The sequence below is a fragment of the Ambystoma mexicanum genome, chromosome 2p, assembly GCF_040938575.1.
Source record: "Ambystoma mexicanum isolate Mex_15411 chromosome 2p, UKY_AmexF1_1, whole genome shotgun sequence".
Lineage (NCBI taxonomy): Eukaryota > Metazoa > Chordata > Amphibia > Caudata > Ambystomatidae > Ambystoma > Ambystoma mexicanum.
In genome coordinates this window covers 751,408,761-751,429,162 of record NC_090923.1, presented here as the reverse complement: position 1 = coordinate 751,429,162, position 20,402 = coordinate 751,408,761, and the positions used below count along the sequence as shown (strand labels likewise).

Genomic DNA, 20,402 nt, shown 5'->3' with positions numbered 1-20,402 from the left:
GTGAAAGCCTTGCATAAGTTTTTTTTATGCATATAATTTCTGTATGGCTCATTTTAATTGATTTGTATGGCAGAGGGGGGCAGAACACAACTTATATTTTCACTGCTCAATTCCTCTCCAGCATACAAATAATCCAGCATTTGCACCAGCATGGATTTTCATGCGATTGCAAATTCTGGGTATTCCTTTGGCTCCTGGACGCTTTTTGCTCCAGCAAAAAGCAGGCAGTCTCAGTACGAATCCATTGTAAAGCCATTAAAGATCCTGCCTGCCATACGAACATGGCAGGCAGCGTTTACTCAATTTATATGCTAGAGTTCAAAAAGGGAGGGCAAAGGATGGCATTTTGTCAAAAGAGAAATTATATTGTGCCTCCTATTGCAATAAATATATGTATATTGGCCTACGCCAAGCTGCTCGAAAGTCGCTTGCGAAAGAATCCGTGGTGCAAGGTCCTGACCTTAAATCAATGTAAGCTGCCATTTTAGGCCAATCCGCCATTTTAGGATTTGCTTAGTAAAAGTCACCCTGTGAGTTAAAATGGTGGACGATGTCATTCCAAAATACAACATGGCCGTCTTGACCTCTGTACATAGCTAATATGTAACTTGCCTACAGGCCACTTGTTGAGGTCGTGAACTGAGATCGTGTCCTTCTTTGACCTGTGTGTAAAAGGATTACTCGTGCAATGAAACTAATCCACGAGCATATGTTGAAACAATGTATTCAAATACTGAATGTAGAACACTTGTTTAAATTGTATTAATGTTTGAGAAGGTCTGCATGGAAAATCTTAGAATACACAGTTATTGCATAGGCTTGTTGATACATGTATTAAAGGCAAACCAGTTTTATGCGGTTGTTCGAGACTTGGCACGAACCCTAGATCAGTGATGTATTAAGTGGAATATTAACCCGAAGTGGGGCTGGACATCGTGCCCACCAAGTGTATGAAAAGTGAATGCATTCTAATGTACAATGTCTCTTACTGAACACACTGAACCATGCTGGAGTTCGTTGTGTTGTACTGAGGGCCGATAGCTATCTGATGTTGCTCTGTTTTCAGTATAAAATAAAGTACGTTGTATGTTCCTTTGTAACCCGTGTTTGGTGTATTTCCTTTTGGGGTACTCAGCCTCGATATTTTGATTTTGTTTTCACAATATAAGCTTGCACACTGTGGTTTCCCCTCCCCTGTTTCAGGTTGCTGAGCAGATGACAAAAATGTGGCAGTGGGGGCCAGTGCATGTGAAGGTGCAAGGTGTTCATAAACAAGCCAGAACTGCTGCCTGTTACAATATTTGAGGGATACTTGGATTGCTGTTTCTCATGGTATAGAGCCAGTGTGTGGTGTGTGTGCACGCGGGCACGTTGCTCTGTTCCTGCCTGTCTCTCCTTTCTGTGTGTCAGAAGATTGATTCCGTTAATGCTGTCCATGTCCTTCCTCGTTCCGTTTGTGTGTGAAGGGTGTGTGAAATGATAATTCCTGCGTCGTGCCCGTTATGCGTGTTTGTGGGAATGATGCGTTGTGACTGCATGTGGTGTACATATTCTGTATTTGTGTGTAGCATCCTCGGCTGCTGTGCCTATTCGGTATGCGTGTGAGTAGTGTCCACGGATCCACCCTTTGCTCTACTTGCTGTGTATGAATGTTTTCGGGGTTATTATGAACTGCACTGCCAGGTTTTACCTTGTTGTGTGTATGTGACAGTTGTGCACTGCTGCGGTTTGAGCCGTGCCCATTCTCTTTGCGGGAGGGACGATGTATTTTCAGCAATATGTGGTGTGTCTTCTTACCTGCTCAATACCCATTCTGGATGGGGGTGGGGAGGTCTTACGTTGCTAATGCCCTTTATGTCCCTGATGTACCTGCAACGTACGTGAAATGGAAGCGTGTGCTGATGCCGCACCTTTTAGTGAGACGAAAATACCGCTACAGCGTCCTGCGCTGCTGCTGTCCATTTTTTCCTGTGTGTGTGGGGAGGGTGGTTGCGACTCTTCTGCATGGTTGGTGGGTTTTGCCATTTGCATTGTTGTACCTGTCCTGTGTGTGAGGGAAGTGTGTGAGTGTGTGTGTGGTGGTATGTTGGGGAGAGGGAGTGTACCAATGAGGTGCCATGCTGTGCCTAGTGGTGTGCGATGGAAGCGTGCACTCACTGCCCGTGCTACTCCGTCCCACCGCAGCCGAATGGCGTTATATCCCGAATCTCCGCATACGCAAACAGAAGCTGGGAGGTTATCTCCGGGCCATTATCCCGGCGCAGAGACGTTTGAAGGGGCTGGTAATTGGTCTGGGAGAGGGAGGGGGGTTGCCTTGATCTTGTGACCGAGAGAGAGAGAGCGAGAGCGAGAGAGAGAGAGTTTCATACCCGCGTCGCAAATACCACTTTATCCGCCAGTTCCCGCGACTCCAATGAATACGCCCACACCAAGGTCCCCAGGGCACATGCTGAAGGGCCCGGCAACCCTAATCCCGGGAACCACGGAGGAGCTCGCTGCACGCTCTCTCCTGCCCAAGTGAAGCGTTTATTCGAATGACCGAACCAGAGAAAACAGGCTGGCAGTGTGGGTGCGCTGCGCACCCCCTTATGCCACCGCGTGTTATATTGCGGTGGGCGGGCTCGTGCTGCCCCATGGCGGCAATACCTCACTGAATGCCACAGGTTCTCGTGCCTTGCGGAAGCTCTGATGTTGGCACGGGCGGCAGCCGTTGCCCTCCTGGAGCAGCGCTAGCGCCGGTCCCCAAGGCCCATTAAGGCAAGCTGAGCGGACTTCGGACTGCGGGGGGGAGGCGAGGGCGGGGGTGGGGGGTTCACGTGCGCTCGCTCTCTCGCGCTCGCTTCCTCAGCGTGGCACCAGAGCAGCGCGAGGAGGCGGGGGAGTGGAATCAGTCCTGGGGGCCAGCGGAGCTTCTGGCAGGAACAGCCAGAGCTGCTGCTGCTGGTGGCGTGGAAGCGACGCTGCTCCGCGCGCGGCGCAGCCAGTCACCGCCGGGAGCCATTCTGATGGGACGGGGAGGCGCGCAGCTCAGCCCCGGACCAGGGGAGCCACAAACTTGCACCGGGCGGGGCGCGAGTGCGCACCCCACCAGGGACAGCAGCGGGGCGGCCGTGCCGAGCGGGCAACGTGCATTGGGAGTGACTGTGGAAGAGGGGGCGGACACAGGAGCCCAGGTGGCTGGCTCCCAGGGCATCCGTGCATGAGACAGGTGAGTCTGCGATTGGGGGTGTTGCATTGGGGTGGTAAGGTACGTGGAACGTAGTGCAAAGGCATTGCACTGACTTGCGCTTTTCAGTTCTGCACCTAGCCTTCCACTGGGACGACAGCATGCGGTGTTTTGAAGCATGTTTCTATTGGGGCCATTGTCGTGCCGTGGAGGAAAGTTCTTGTACTACTAGTCTACGGGCGAGCTTCCTTTCGCACGTGTAAATTGTCTACCATGGAAAGTTTGCCCTCTTCGCGCAGTCCGGTATTGGGTGCTGTGCAGGCGTTCTGATGTGCTGTGTGGCTGATGTGCTGTGTCTCCGCCACCTGAACCCGAGTCTTGCCTGAGATTTGCGGCTTACGCGTGCTTCCCCTAGTTGTGTCCACAAGCACCACGGACAGCAAGCACCCCTCGTGCCCCGAAGCGCGTGCCCGTTTACACCCATGTTGTTATGTGAGTGTGTATAGTGTGTCTGGCCTTAGTTGCACAGCCCTTTCTTCCTACCACCCTGCCTTGCCGCTGTATGCATTTTCTGCTGGCATTGTAGTGCCCCCTCGCCCCACACACCCGACTCCCTACTGCACGCCTGGTGCCTAGGTTGTTGAGCAGGCGCTGTACTGCGGCGTGGCACACACATCTCGGTGAATTGAAGCCCCAGGCCCCTACCCTAATTATAAATGTGTGGTTCCGGTCTGCTGTCTGCCGCACGGTGATAAATGAGCGTCCGCGGTCCTGCTGTATGCGAGTGTGCGCGGCACCTCCCGCTGTGATATACAGCCCGCAGGCTAGCGCTGTATATGTGGGTTGATACATGGAAACGCGTGTCCCTGTGTTATGCGCTCAGCGGTTGCTGCTCCGTGATAATACCGCTCTGTAAATACGTGACGTACAGGCAGCCGCCCTAGTGTAAGAGAGGGCTCCTCTGTTGATGGAGCTAGAGTTCCCCCGACAGTCTCGCCTTTAGAGCGACCCTGGACTGCATTTGGGACACGTATGCCAGTGGCGTGCGACCCCAAGCCCTTGGCTCTGCGTCCCATTGTTGTGCCGTGCACAGGCCGGCCCGTGTCTGGGGTGTATGGGCAGCAGCCACTGTGCCGTGCAGTGATGTATAGACGGACACGCCTCCACAGTGATGTCTGGACAGCGGTCCCCGCTTTGGCGCCCAGGTTCTGCTACCTATGGCAGCTACCGCCCTGGCAAAGCCGGGTAGTATTTGTCCTTGGTGTTAAGCAGGTGCCAGGCTGCCTGCAGGTGGACACATCGTTGGCAGTGATGTGTAGCGTGTGGCCGCGGATTTAGGGTAACGGTGCACTGTCCACACGCACTTCTGTGTGTGCGCTATACAGAGAACCTGCTGACCCTTGGCTTTATGATAAGTATATGCGGTAGGTGGCAGGGTTCTCCCAGTGACGCGGGCATGCGCGAATGCCTGGGTGTATGGCACGGGCAGTCCAGAGATGGAGGCGGCTGCATGTGTGATGCGCAGCCCACGCGCCCCGCGCGCACCTTGCAACACCTGCCTGCCGCCAAAGCATGACCTCACTATTCAGCCAACTCCTGCTCCTCCCAGCGCGCACCGCCCCCCCCTTTAGCTATGCCTCGAAGAAAATCCCACGACCCCCTATTATTTCGTGGTCACGACTGCCAGCGCCCCTGGCATCTCTCCCTATGTTTATCCCGCCTGTAGACGGACTCGTCTTAGACATTGCTAAATGGTCGGCAGTCTCCGGCTGTACTGTAATGGTGGCCGGTGGCCACTCCACAGTCCCCGGCGGCGGTGTCACGAGAAAGCTGTCCTCTCACTGGATACATCAGCGCCTCTTACAGATAGGCGTCCATCGTTGACGAGGATTTCAGGGTGTCCAGCTGTGCAGCTGGACATCCCTCTTGCAGTGTTGTGCGGTTGTCTCTCTCCCCGGGTATTGCCGGGCTGCACATGGGCACCTGTCACATACAGTTAGCAGTCCCTGGTGTTAGGGTCACGTGGTGTAGACGGACAGTGGCATGCGGCCTGAAGGCGAAGCTGTAGGGGCGTGCTGTGTCTATACAGTCTCACCTGTCCATGCGATCCATAGCTGGCTGCAGATCACCCTTCGCAATGATGTAAAGTTCACAGTCTCGGATTTCAGGTGAATTGCGCACGGTATACGCTCACCTGTACCATATACACGAGACACTCTCCGCCCTTTTTTAGTTAGGGCGGGACTGACTGTCTTGTATATTGTCATGTCTCCCTCATTGTGGTATATATACCCAGTGCCTCCTGTCTCCTGGGGGTGGGGGGTATTAGATTGTATGTGAATGCACCTGACCCAGTGAAGTGTGTCCAGACTCGCCTGTCTCTGGTTGCACAACACTGCTCTGCTGTAGAGGCCTCAGCCTGCTCCCGCGGTGCACGGCCAGCAGTCAGCGTGCTGTAGAGTTATCTGTTATAGGCGAACGCACCTTCCCCAGTGATATCTGCTTCCCATGGTGACGCTGGGTTACTTATGCCTTACACAGCGAAAGGGAGTAGTATGCTGTCATTATATCTGGCTTTGGGGCAATTGTAGGTTTTAGACTGGCATATCTTCACAGTATGAGCTGTATACCTGGGCGATGTATGCTCAGCTGCTGTCTACACAGGCACCCCTGTGACTATAACCAATACTTTACAATCTCTCCTTCGCGGCAGAGGATTTTTGAGCTGCAGGTGGGTGCGCCTTCCCCATAGATGTGCAGTCGGCAGCCCCTGCCCGCCTTCCCCATAGATGTGCAGTCGGCAGCCCCTGCCCGCCTTCCCCACAGCTGTGCAGTCGGCAGCCCCTGCCCGCCTTCCCCACAGCTGTGCAGTCGGCAGCCCCTGCCCCCTTCCCCACAGCTGTGCAGTCGGCAGTCCCTGCCCGCCTTCCCCACAGCTGTGCAGTCGGCAGTCCCTGCCCGGCTTCCCCATAGCTGTGCAGTCAGCAGTCCGTGCCCGCCTTCCTCATAGCTGTGCAGTCGGCAGCCCCTGCCCGCCTTCCCCATAGCTGTGCAGTCGGCAGCCCCTGCCCGCCTTCCCCATAGCTACGCAGTCGGCAGCCCCTGCCCGCCTTCCCCATAGCTGTGCAGTCGGCAGTCCGTGCCCGGCTTCCCCCTAGCTGTGCAGTCGGCAGCCCCTGCCCGCCTTCCCCATAGCTGTGCAGTCGGCAGTCCGTGCCCGCCTTCCCCATAGCTACGCAGTCGGCAGTCCCTGCCCGCCTTCCTCATAGCTGTGCAGTCGGCAGCCCCTGCCCGCCTTCCCCATAGCTGTGCAGTCGGCAGCCCCTGCCCGCCTTCCCCATAGCTACGCAGTCGGCAGTCCCTGCCCGCCTTCCTCTTAGCTACGCAGTCGGCAGTCCCTGCCCACCTTCCCCATAGCTGTGCAGTCGGCAGTCCCTGCCCGCCTTCCCCATAGCTACGCAGTGGGCAGTGCCTGCCCATGGCTTAGGGCTGTTTCGGAATTAGCGCATCTTCTCAGTGGCACATGGCTGCATTACTCCTGATTTTAGGGTGCTCTTGTACAATAGATAGGCGTATCCCTCAAAATGACTAGGAGACGTCAGTCTTGGGCAACGCCACAGGTACCAGGCGAGGCAGGGTAAGCCGTGCCCCATGGCAGCCAGGCAGGGGAGAGAGACGAGCAACAGCCCAACAAAGGGGGGGGGGCAGCGCTCCTCCCTCTCCCCCACTAGAACTACAAAGCGACATGCAGTCGCCGCCAGCACGGGAAGAGAAGAAGGAAGGGCAAGGTGTTAAACAACACCTCGCCCTTCCTCCCCAAGTGGTCCCAAACACTGGTGTGTCAGGACGGGGCAGGAAACAGGATCAGCAGTGTTAGGCACCACATGGTGCAATTGCCGTCGGTTGTCAGCCTCCCACACAGCCCTGGGGATGTCCTAGGTCCAACATAAGGAGCTGTTTTTGCAGCAAAAACCAGAATCAGCTTATGGTCCCTGCATGGGGACCCAAGCGATCCAGTTTGGGAGCCTGCACGGGGACCCAAACAAAAGAGTACTTTGCGTAATGCAGTCTCTTCTTTTTCCCAGAACCCTCCCACCCTAGAAAAAGTGCAAGAAGAAACAGAAAGAAGACGGGTCACTGTACAGTGACCACACACTGTCGTGGGACAAGAAAGGCGGCATGGCATGGGCAAGAGGGGGTAACCTTGGGACCCGATGCCCAAAAGTACAGCATATTATGGTTACTATGACCACCATAAGTGTGCAATAAAATCTCACTGCCTTTTATTGCCAACACTCACCCAATGCTCTTGTGTACCTCCTTGGGGGAAAAGGTACTGGTTTTCACACCCAGGTTATGTTGTCACTCTGCCTGCATCTGGGTCCACTGGTTACATGATTGCCAGGTGTTGGGCCACTGATCTAAAGCAGTCAGTCCCTGCGGTCGGTTTCTTGGTCCCTATCAATATCTTCTCGGCCAAATTAGGCTGTAGACAGAAACCATATGCCTCTACTACTCAACCAGTGAGCATCAAGAGTGTCCTCCGTGTCATGACAGGCTGTAGGCAGACAACCCGTACCTCTTACATAGAACCCCATGTCATTTTCTTGTGCCCTTACTCAGCTGGTCAGATAGCACAGAGAGTAGAGCGCCCGCTTTGTCATCCATGCAGACCCTGCGATGCAGGTTTGAATAACGGCAGGGCCAAACTCAGCCTTTCATCCTTCCGAGGTCGATAAATGCGCACCACACACCGTGGGTAATAATAAGCAGCGCTCTGATGCCTGAGGCTTCGTAGCGCTATTTAAATGCACTGTTGATATTATAGACTGTGGATGTGTCCCTGTCTGTGTGCCTCATTACACGGAAGGCGGTAAGGGTTAACGGTCACCGGTAATGGTACAGGTGACCGTTAATCCTTACCGCCTTACTACGAGGTCCCTTTGCGCGTAGGTACTTTAACGCCTGCTGTTTAGCAGGTGTTAAAAACCAACCCGCAAAGGGACCAGGGTGCTAATTACGGTACCTCAATTTGCGGCACCGTAATTAGCGCCTTCCCCATTCCCATAGAGCCCTATGGGGCAAAAATGGGAATGGGGAAGGGCAATGGGGGAAAGGGGAATTACCGTCCCGCCAACCTTGGAATAGGGCGGTAATTCCCCTTAAAATCAAGGCGGTGCTGGTATTTTACCGGCATGGACCAAGGTGCTAATAGCACCTTGGTCCTCCGCCTACCGTGTAATGAGGCCCTGTGTCTCTGAGCTAAAGGTAAGACAGACCGTGATAAATGGACTGCTCGCCTGTAGGTGGCCACGCATGGCCTACTGTCTTCTTGGCCACGCGGCTGCAGGCAGACGCCTTACGTCTGTTCTAAGCTATCAGTGCACAAGCAGTGATGAGGAGTGATGAGTATCCCAGTTTGCTTGATCTACGTAGAGGGCTTAGTGCTTGAGGTCACGAAGTGGGCTTAGTGCTTGAGCTCGCGGACGCCCCTAAGGAAGCAAGGACAAGTCCAAGTTTATCTAAGCAAGTCTCCTAGCACTCTGAGGGAAAACATCGAGGCATAGGGTTCAAACAAGTTACAGGTGCCAACTGCATACCTCTCAATTTCTCTTGACACCAAGTGCCTCATTTGTGAGTGTGCTGGTAAGGGTAAACATTTCATACTTTAAACATGACTTGCTTTTAAAATGCCACCTAAATGACTTGTGTGGAGTTGCTTTCCACTTCGGGTACAGTGTGTAGTGCTTGGTGTGAATATGGAGTATTTGGCGCACACAGCACGTTCCATCAAGCCTATGCTGTCAATATACCATTATTTTCCAGCTCAGTAAGGGGGTATTTAAAAACAGGTGGCATTTAAAATAGCATGTTTCCACGATTACCACCATACTCATAGCACTGCCCTAACTCTTTTATATCATGTTCCTGTCCATCCATCAACAGAACTTTGGATCGACTACAGTGTTGAGCTGGGCTTCACCAGAAAATGATGTTGTGAAGCTCCCCGAGATAATTGCAAAGAATATTTGGAATGCACGCGAAACAGAAGTTTGGAAGGAATGCTCATGGAATGTACATGTGGATATGCTTGGGGATAATTTAACTCAGGCGTTACAGAGCAGGTTCAAGCCACATTAATTGTACTATTGTGTTTTGTGGATATGCTATACTCACCATTAAATTAACGTTTTTCACGTTACCACCACAACTCCAAAACCCATTACCTCTATGTGCTAAAAGCCTTATTGACCTGAGGTGGATCATTATCACTTGGGGTAATGACCCCAACCCAGCTTATGACCCTCAGATTTGCTTTGAGCCATAACTTTGGAGTGGGTCATTATCTAGTGATAATAACCTCTCTCTTGGGCTAGAAGGCCACATTCAGCCATGGATATACAAGATTAAATATTTCATTGAAGAAATAATGGAGCTACATCCAATGAGGACTTCCGATTTTTTAGAGAAGTCTGTGTTTTCTTTAATGGTTTACTTTTAATGACTTTTATTGTGTTGTACAAGTAACTCCACGTTTGCATCTGAATCATATTTTTAAAATGATGATGTGTGTGTGTAAATATATTTATATATTCAAATAAATTAGGCAACTTGGTATAGCATACTAATAAGTTGATCTCTGTGGCACCACATAGAGGTATGCCTATCACGACAGTCCATTCATTCTGCCACACAAGCTCAAAATCCCATTACAAAGTGCACAGAAATGCGTGGAAAATCTTACCATCTCACACAGAGGACCAGAGAAAGATAAAGCTCAGGGATAGCAAAGTGTGTCTAGGGCCCAGGGGGTGAGTGCAATGAGTGGGGGGAGATGCTGGGTGAAGGGAACGCTTTCAAGTAATTTAAAAGATAGATGGGTGCACCAGACACTGTTCTTAAGCACTAGCTTTGAGATTGTGGCTACAAAGGGCTGTTCTATTTGCCATAACAAATACATATTTATGCCATTCACCACACTGTCACTACTGTGGGATGGTGTCACAGACTAGGGACAGACAATGTGCCATGAACTTTTTTAGTTTGGTGAATAGGGAAAGGGCAATGCAAAGAGAGATTGCATAATGTACAGTGCTCTGGACCAAGACATGCTGGCTTATTAGGCACTAAGCTGCACAAAATACGCTCACACCTCACAATTTACATACAAAACATGTGCAATACCAAACTTTATACATTTAAATACATTAGGCAACTTGGTGCAGCATATTAATATGTTGATCTCTGTGGCACCACGTAGAGGTATGCCTATCACCACAGTCCATTACCTATATATAAACACACATACATGTATGTACGCTAGGTTCAAGCTCAATAAATACACAACATAAAATATAAGTTCTATTTTTAGTTTGCTATGAAAAAAGATGCAACTACACATCATAAATAAAATAAAGACGTGAGTCATTTACATGTATTTGTGTTCCTGGTGGGATGTATATAGACATCATGTGCGTGTGATATACAGTTGGTGGTCCCTGCTAGAGTCTTCTGGGCATGGTAGCTAGACCTATTCACCATAGTGTGCACTGCCGTCAGCCTTTTGCACACCTGGACTGTCTCTAAGTATACATTATTGAGTGCCTTCCGCAGTCACATCAGTCCTTGCTTTGCATGAACTACCAGATACGTGATCTCAAGATATCTTCTTATGTTCTATGTGTTTACGTGCAGAACTAGAGAGACAGAGAGAGAGGTGTCGTGCTTTGAAACAGCTGTGATGCAGCTTAAGTGCTATACATATATACATATGTATAAGATATTGGTCAAATTATTAGTTTTTTCACATATGGCTTTAGCAAAACTACACACAAAGACCACATCTCAGTGAATTTTGGCACAGTTCCACAATGGCTTGGCGACTTTCAAAATGCCCAGGGAGAAAATTGTCAGTCTTTGCAAAAGCCTTATCAGCCATGCTGTATACTTATACACACTGGAATGTAATAAACGAAGACTGACATAGATTAACTATTTGAGCACACACCCGTTTTATATGCGTTGCATAAAAGTCACTTTCATCTGCTTTGGACCAACATTTTCAATAGTTACAACTTCATGAACACCGATGGCAACAATAGTAAAGTTGTTCGAGTTTTAGTTGTACAATTCTGATCTCGGGGACCTCTTTACTCTGCCGCATCGCTTAGTGTAGTTCAAATGCAGAGATCATAATGCGTGCGCCCTGCCACTGGCTCTGCACCCAGCAGCCCTCAGAGGGACAGTCTGTGGTCTCAGCACCTGCTGCTTCACTTAGTGAAGGTGCAAGCGCTGAAAGCACCTTCCCTCCACCGGTGCCCCACCAGGGTGGTGGCCATCGTGCCTCTAGTAACATCTCCTGCCGAGGCATAGAGAGTGAGGGCATAGGGGTCTCATTGCCAATATTAAATGTCATGCCATTGATGATGCCATCTCTGATGTCACATGCATGGTCATGGGCAAGTTTGACTACACCTCAAATAGCAGAAGGAAGGGAAGTCTCTTGTGCTCCTTAGCACTCACATATATTTCTTAAACAATGGTTTATATATACATTAATGCAAAATGAGTGTGAGGGCAGAGTAAAGCGTCAGCTGGGATTCACGTCATTTGTGCATTTCATTCCTTTCACTTTCTGTGAAATATTAAACACACAGAGGACGCTGCAGTTCAGGGGACATTGCTATATGTGTTAATGGTTGCTAGGAGAGAGGTGTGGTTACCACATGTATGTTGAAAACAGTTCAGAAAATTGGAAATCACCCTAAAAGATGCAATGTCATTGTTTCCTGCATTAGAACCCAGAATAACCAATGGTTGGAGAGTTTAGTGGGATGTGTGCAGATTACCCTCGCATTTTAGCCAGGAGACAAAGCAGTTCACAGTTAGGTTAGTGCTGAATAGCAATGTTTCCCCTAACCAGCTCCTGCTGTGTTGGGAGACAGTGGGTGTTGGGAGGCTGTTTAGCCAATACAGGTATCACCCAAGCTTGGCACATCCATGTCACCGATGCCACTGGAACCTGCAAAACTGGCAGGCCAGCCCTTTATTTGGGTTGTTATGCAACTGTATGAAGGAAGGTTACATTATACGGGTAACCTAGGGCCTGATTCACAGAAGCATTTTATAATGGTGCAATCCCAATAAGAAAACGCCCAATGAATCAGGTGCTTCATTTCTTATCTATAAAGTCACTTATTTGGAAGCAATGCTCCCTGTCAAGACGATTGTCTGTTTGGATGGCTTCTCCCCCTCCCAGTACAGAAGCAACCCCCAAACCTGGAATTTGTCAAGCCATGCAGCACCTTGCCACTCCCAAGCCACACTGTAACCCAGCTCCTTCCTCTATGGATGCATCTTTGAGGAGACACTACTGACTATTATTGAGTAATCAGATCCATTCTCTCTTGTGTACTGATGCCGTCTTGCCTATGGGAGCCTTCCTGAACCTGAAGCTGACTGTGGACTACTACGGACAAGAATTGTCATCTAGTGGCAACCACGAGTGGCGAGTTTGCAAATTTAATTTATTTAATGTGATTTAGTTTAAGTAAATTAAACTTTACACATATCAAAAAACAAACATACACAATGGGTAAAAACAGAATAAGAATAGAGTACACTATATCAATATATATACATCTTCACATGATTACACAGTTAGCAAGATACCTTCCTGTATCAGCCACAGGAAATGTTAAAAAGAAGAAATGAATATTGCCTGTTAAAAATTATGCTGATACTCAACTCAGGTTAACTTCAGTCACAGTTAGTATGGTTATTTTTTATCACACTTTATAGCAGAGGGCCCAATTTAGATTCAATCCTTGTCCATATCTTGTATAAAGCCACTAATAGGCTCATATTCCCAGAGTTTATGCAATATTGCCAGAAAGATCGATCGCCAATGGTTCCTAAATTATGTGCATTTTTGGCTAACATTTCCTGGATGGATTTGGCCATGACATGGCATTTAGTTAGTAAATGTCTCGCAGTCTCGGGGGTTTCTGCTTGTTTGCAGAGTCGACAAATTCGATCTTCTATCAGTATTTTTGCTCTACTTCCCAAGTTCATCCTAGTGGGGACTTGTTCCAGTCTTAGCAAGATGATGAACTGTCTGAGTCTGATTGCTGGGCAGAGATTTAGGTATGCCTGGGGCTTCATGAAGTCATAGTGTCTGTGATGGACAAACTGGTATCGCTTTAGCTTGCTCAAATGGGCATAGTTTTCTAGCCAGTCCCATAAGGCTACCCGCTTATGCTTTCGAGTAGCTAGTTCCTCTGTGATTCCATCCTATCTCTGTTAGGAAAGCCGTCTCCGTGCCCTGAACTAATATATGAGCAGTCCAGTGCATATTGTTTGGGATCCTGGAATCTCTTTGCTGTGCCTGAGGATATCTTCTCTCAACGTGGCTGTTGGCTAAAGCCTGATTTATACATGTTGGATGCTGACCTTGTGATGAAGGAAGCCTTGTTTTCTGTGCACTAAAGCAGGCGAAGAAGATCTTGTGCTGCATAGAGAATAGAAGCCAAATATGTGCACTGCAATCTTGCCTGTGATAGAGGAGCTGGAACTCACATCGTTTGTATTGAAGACTCTTTATGTACTAGAAAGAAGAATAGAGGACTGCTCATTCACTGGCCAGGGTTGCGTTAGGCTACTGGCTGAGATGTTGGAGAATCATCACAAAGTCCAGCAAGGCCCTCAGAAGGCTAAATGAATCCCTGGCTGTTAAACTGACTGCCTCTGTGAAACCTTTGGTCTTGGCCTTGAAGTACTGCATCTTGACATGAACACCAAGCCATCACACCGTGTAAGCACGCACAACGAAACCTGCCTTGCCTCAAAGAGCTCTAAGGCCCTATTCATGGAATTTTCTGCACGGTTCAAAGTGCCTTTGCACCGCTGAAAAGTGACTTTGCACTGCTGACACAAACCCTGGTTCATGGAACTGTGCAAAGTGTATTTTTGCAGTGAAAAGTCAGACCCTTTGAACCGTGCAAAACATTCCATTTGTATTTGTCAAACACATATAACTAGAGATCCCATATGTCCAGATGAACATATGTTTGGACTGTTCAGGGGTAGCTATTCACAATCGCTATTGCTTGAACAGCTGGCAGGCCTTATATACTCTTCTACATATATTAAACCATATTTTGATATTGTTTTTAGAACCAGTTAAGCATTATTATTTTGTGCGTTTAGGTTAGCCATATCTTTGCTTGAGTAAATTGTGTGATATGTTTCTGTGAATAAATGTGCATACATACTTATTACAATCTCCAAAAACAGTATTTTTGTGATTACATTTATATGCTGCACAATAATCTGAGCCAGCCCATTTGCCTTCTGCAGAGTACAGCCTGAAAGTGCGGCATCACCACCAAAGGGGGACGCAACTGGTCTTGTAAACGCCTTGTTTGTCATCAAATGAGTAGTTGCTTGAGGTGAGTCATCAGGGAGCTTAAGGAGGAGTATCTTTGGACCTTCCAAAATCTTCATGTGGCTTACAGAGCAATTTCCTGTATCACACTTATACACATAGAATGTAAACAATCACAGCCTTCATCGTGTGTCTGGTCCAGTTATTATGTTTTCCAGCGGCTCTGTTTAGGTAGTGTTTTAGTTCGCAGTGCTCCCATTTTTAACGAATCTGGCCATTGAAGCAGAGGGAGATGGAGTGTGCTGTCTGCAATCACACCACATGTTTAAGTGAGTAAGCTGTGTCTAGGACTCAGGCTTCAGAGCCGGTAGATTTGCCACTACTACACATCCCTCCCTTCAAGAAAAAGTGCCAAATAAATGTCTTATTTTCTTACAGAGCAGAAGGAAATATGTTTATCTCCTTTGCCACATTACAAAAGGTGTCAGAGGCACAGTGAAGTGTGTACATAACCTAACAGTGTGATTCAACTGCATTCCACATACACACCAATATTCATTTATGTTTGAATTCGATTATCTTTCCCTTTCAGAGAGTGTTGGTTTCATTTTTTTATTGCAATTTAAGTCTGGGCTCCAGACACAGCATAAAGGAGCAGGGAACAATCACAGATAAAAACCAATAAGAGCAAAACGAAAGATCAAATCTTAAAATGAATACAAATGTAATATTTTCATATATCCAGCCACAGTAGGTCGTCGCTTCTAGTAGATCTTGCGTCTCCAGCTGCCCACAGTTTATGGGCATGGCAAGGATGCTGACGACGAACTGGACACCCCCTTTTAAACTGTATTTGTAGTAAATGTAAAAGTCCTCTTCGTTGCACATCTACAGCCCGGTTATATACATTGAAGTCGATTTAGAATGAAGACATTTTGATTTTGCACTGGTCTAGCTCCGTAAATGTCAGCGTCTAATTGTTTGGCAATGCTGCAATATTGTCAGGCACCAGAGCAATAAAGTCAACCATGGCCGAATAACATTAAGTGTTATTTATATGCCACAAGCCTCCCTGGGAAGCAATGCTGCCAGAGAGGTCATTTCACCAAAATGCCAGGGGTAGTGGAAGTGACATCACGCGACCCTTGACCTCTGATGACATCACAGGAAGTGATGTTATTTGACCACATCCAGAAGTGACATCACAGGAAGCGATGGAACACGACCTTTCAGCCCTTGACGAAACAGGAAGTGGCATCACATACCATTGTTCCTAAGTACACTACGAAAAATATGGTTACCATATCACTGTAATGTGATATACTTTTCAAACAAGAATGGATCACCTTATTTATCGTTAATATCAGTGTGTATAGGCCCATATTACCAAATTACAGTGAATACAAGCAGACGTCCAAGGCCAGAAAATGATGATGTGTTATTTGTAGCACTTGCCCTGTAACGGTTTCATAACACGGCACACTCCAGCCAGGGACTCCTTCAAATGACAATGATCATGGTGCACAATAAAAATGTTTTTTATCTTTAATAACCCACAGATTAGTTTTGAGTAGGCCCCCAACCCGTCTCGCACCCAACCTTCACAAACACCCCGTGTCATAGTGGACGAGGAACCAGGCCGGTGTGTATCAATATGATATTCATGAATTTTACGGTTTAATGAAAATAAAAGCAACATCAAACACTTGGAAAGCAGCCACCAATGCTGTGGCAATACAAATGCAAAAGATTCCTACAGACAGTTCAAAATCCTAACACAATTCACATGAATCTTAAATGGCAACAGGGAAAATCATTTTGAAAGCTATAGATAGCATTACAGTTAATCGCTCCCCCTGCAACACTCACCCCCAAACATCTGCTAACTAAATTCTTTTTGGATGGACGGCAGTGGAAAGGAGTCAGGATAAAGAGGGAAAAATCAGATTTAGAACTCAGCACACCACCCCAAGATGGGAGGCCAGAAAGAAAACGAAAACCCAATTTATGAGCAAAACGGCATAATCAGATCTTACTTGTTACTCGCACAGCAGCTTACAACCGCAGTGGGACAGCTAGAAAAGAAATTTGTGTTGCTACACTCGAGACATAAGGACGCTTACAGACTACTAAGCAAGGCAGCAATGCAATATGAACACAAGGTGAGAAATCTATTTTGGGCAAGAAAAATGATGCAAAAAGAAAACACACACGGAACTGGGAATTTCGTTTTCACACAGGACTTGTGATGACGGGCAGCCACGTAAACGGGCTTTGCTGTCAAGCAAGGTCTCTGGTCACTCTGGACAGCTAGGCCAAGGGAGCTGGTCAATCTGGACAGCTAGGCCAAGGGATGTGGTAACTTTGGACAGCTAGGCCATCTGGTCACTGCACTCTCCTGGATGGGATTCTGGACAGATAAGCCATCTGGTCACTGCACTCTCCTGGATGGGATCAGCTGCCTCCTCTCCTCTCTCCCCAGATTCTTGTGTGTGTCTTACTGTGGATGGATGGAATCTTTTGTGTCTCTCTGTGTCCCCCTTATATGGCCAAAATGACATCACCTATTTTACAATCTGGGAGGAAGTACTCTGGAATTACTCCTATCCTGGGATAGGACAGCCTATCAGCCCTATCGCCTCCCCCTGGCCCGATTCGTTCAGAGGAAAGGGCATCATTTTTCTATTTGCATTTATGACCTTTCTTTGTCTCTCAAGTCTAATTTTTCCAAAAATAAGTTATGGATCACAACTTCAGACTTGTACTAGCCACCGTCATAAGAAGTAGATATGCGGATTCAATGGGTCATAGGGAATTGGACAAACCGATCGCTGACTCTGTGCAAGGTAGCATCGGCCTGTGGCACATTTTTGCCCCTTTTATGAAATGCATAGTAGTTAAAATTCTGCCGATGATTACACATGTTCATAATGACATTTTGCATCTTTCCCCCAAGTTTACTATTTGTCCCGTTTATAAATCAGCCAGAACCACATTTTACCCTGGACATTTCAGTTCACAAAGTGCTAGAAACATGCGCTTGGTCTCTTTACATTCACCTAAAAATCACATGAAAAACTAGCATAATACAAAATGATTACTCATTCAGAGTGCTGGGAAAAATTTCTTAAAATGCAGAAGCCCTTTAATTCCAATAGGGAGGGTTTGTCACCTGTGGGGGCCGTGCTGCATACCTCCAGAGAAAACTGTCTCCTCTTGGCTCGGCTTGCAACAAAGGACTTTTATGATGCCCTTTAAAGCTTCACAGTTCCCCCTTCAGAGTGGGTGCTAGAAGAATTTGCACTTCTTGGTCAAACACTGGCCACTTTTGTCTTTTCTTCCAGAAATGTCTGCTAGTGTGGCAGGGCAGATAATCCTCACATTCTTGGCCACCTCATATGCCATTGTGAACAGTTTCACTTATTGGCGTGGGTTTTCAGTGGGAGGCAGGGTTTGCAATTGAATTCTCTGGTCTAAATCTTGTGGGGACAAATATAATGTACATTGTGTAGCTAAATCCCCCACCACACATATTTCTGGGCAAGCAAAAGCTGCTGTGTTACAATGGCTTTTAAAAAAATGTTTTCCTTATTTTCCAAAGTAAAGATTCACACGTGTGCTCCGCATTTGTCATTTACCATTTGAAATGTGGTTTTGTAAGTCAGGGCTTCTTTTAATTTAGACCTTTTGCATGTACTGTTCGTTTATGGATACAGAGGGATACTGCACTGGATTTCTTTGATTTTGACACTGAAAAGACGCTATTCTTTCACTTGCAGTAATTTGAGCCTGATGGTTCACATCAAAGGGAAAACAAAGCTCTGTCAGTTGCAATGTGGAATCCTTGCCCCTCATGTGAATGAACAGTAAGACAAGGCTGTTTTGTGATGTATTGCATTTCAGATGGAATAAAGCACACAGGGCTATTTTTCAATGTGGCTCATAACTTTGTGGTATTTCAGATGAAAGAAAGAACACATGCAGGATTATCTTGAATGCTGTGTACAACTTTGGTATTCAGATGGCAGAACAGTAAATGTAGAGCCGTTCTGAATGCAGGTCTTTTTCTCATTTTTCAAATCAAAGGAAAGCAAATGCAGAGTCATTCTTTGGGTGGCAGTGTTCAATGCTTGACGCACATGTGCCAGGAAGACAAAAGCACAACCGTTTCTGTGGCACTGTTTGAATGCGGTTTTAGGTGAAGGGGATTTCTGCGTAGGGCTTGTAAATACACCCCACAGCCTTAAGCACTTCATATACAACAAATATACACACAATATCACCCAACCTGTGTTGGTACTCATTTATCAACTTCAGAAGGCTGAAAGGCTGAGTTGGCCTTGCTGGAATTCGAACCTGCAACCTGCAGATCACAGCCAAATCGCGGCAGCAAGTGCTCAACCCACTGAGCTATCTTTCCAGCTAAAGCTATCTTACCGGCTATAGTAAAATGAGCAATTACATGGCTGAATGTTCTCAAAGTCAGAAAGCTAATTACACCTGCAGTGGATACCATTAAACTGGTAACTGAGATTTAACAGCAGGCCAGCTCATCTGCAGGTCTGGTGCAAAGTTGGTCAAATGTCAAGCCTGTGTGGATCTACGTTTCAGGCTTCAGAAGTTGCCAACATACATACCATTGGGAGGGTTCATAACTGTGTATTAAAGAATTTAGAGTAGCGCAGGGAAAGCAGCACACTCACACAGCACCCCTTACTCTGGGCACTCATTACCTCATACATGCAAATAAACATCCTGAACAGCATGCCATGGAGATTGGAAAGATAGACGCATTACAACAAAGTATTAATTGTGGCACAATGAAGTCAAGTCCACTTTATGTGCTATGGTCAAACATTTCTACACTGTACACAACCTTCTAGGCACAAGGATTTTGTCAAGTGACCGAGGACACCGAGATGGAATTTCTTGTGATGATCATAACAGAGACAATGGCAGAAAAAAACATGCTATGACTGCAACTTGCGAATAGCAAATTACATAGTCTGAAATTGATACTGATTCTACTCTAAATGCTTCCTGGAAGTTTGTGTCTGCATTGTGAATTTGAGGTCTTCAAGAACTCACCCCCTGAAGAGTGCCTGAAATAAACCTTTAATGAGTCTAGAAATTATTATTTAGAATTCCAGAAAGATAAATTATCTGTTATTCCTATTCTTTCTTATTTAGGGTCACTGCTCAAAGTGTTACACTTGTGAAACCCCCTGTTTTTTTTAAAGAGGCCTGAACAACAAATCCAGCCACATGGCCCTGGCCACAGCCCTGGAGCTTCAATAAAAACAAAAAAACGATCTTTTTTTTAGGAGTTAAAGGGGAGACCACAGGGGTAGCAAGAGAGACCTCAGGGGTCACAGCTGTTGACCCCTAAATGAAGTCTCTCAGTGGAGCACTGCAAAAAGGTAAATGCACGATTTACCATTGGAGTCAAACATGGTGGCAGTCTCCCAGTATGACAGGGAGGCAAAGACAGCTTTGCACCCTGTTAGGTCCCTAGAGCTCTTAGAGGAACCCCCAGACAGGGTACAGTATTAAAAAAAATAGTCATCAATTTCACACTACAGCCTTAATTGGCACCACAATGTGTGCTTTATGTTATTCTCCCCTTGGCCTAAATGTTCCAGCTGCCAAGTTGCCCTGTGTGGCTCATAGAGCCATTCCTTGTTTTTCTCTTTGCATGCTAGCACTTTGTAGTTTGTTTATCCCATTGTAGATATGGGGCTATAAATTCCAGTATGCAACGGCAAAAACCAGGACTGGCTCGAGGTGTCACACATTAAATATGGCAACTTGGCATCTATGCAGATAGGAGCTCCCTTATTTTGGTACCTG

The 20,402-nt window shown here is 47.3% G+C and overlaps 1 protein-coding gene across 3 annotated transcripts in view; it reads left to right on the top strand.

Annotated features, from left to right (window-relative positions):
- The first annotated feature begins 2,551 nt into the window (after positions 1–2,551).
- Positions 2,552–20,402, top strand: part of TMEM91 (transmembrane protein 91) — a 375,921-nt gene continuing 358,070 nt past the window's right edge. Inside the window, exons 1-2 of one of the 3 annotated variants that reach the window (XM_069644395.1) lie at positions 2,858–3,208; positions 14,525–14,616. The gene's annotated coding sequence lies outside the window, so the exon portion shown is untranslated. Of the gene's footprint in view, positions 2,758–2,857; positions 3,209–14,524; positions 14,617–20,402 lie in introns of those variants that run through there. The other 2 variants (XM_069644396.1, XM_069644394.1) reach the window with 2 other exon arrangements.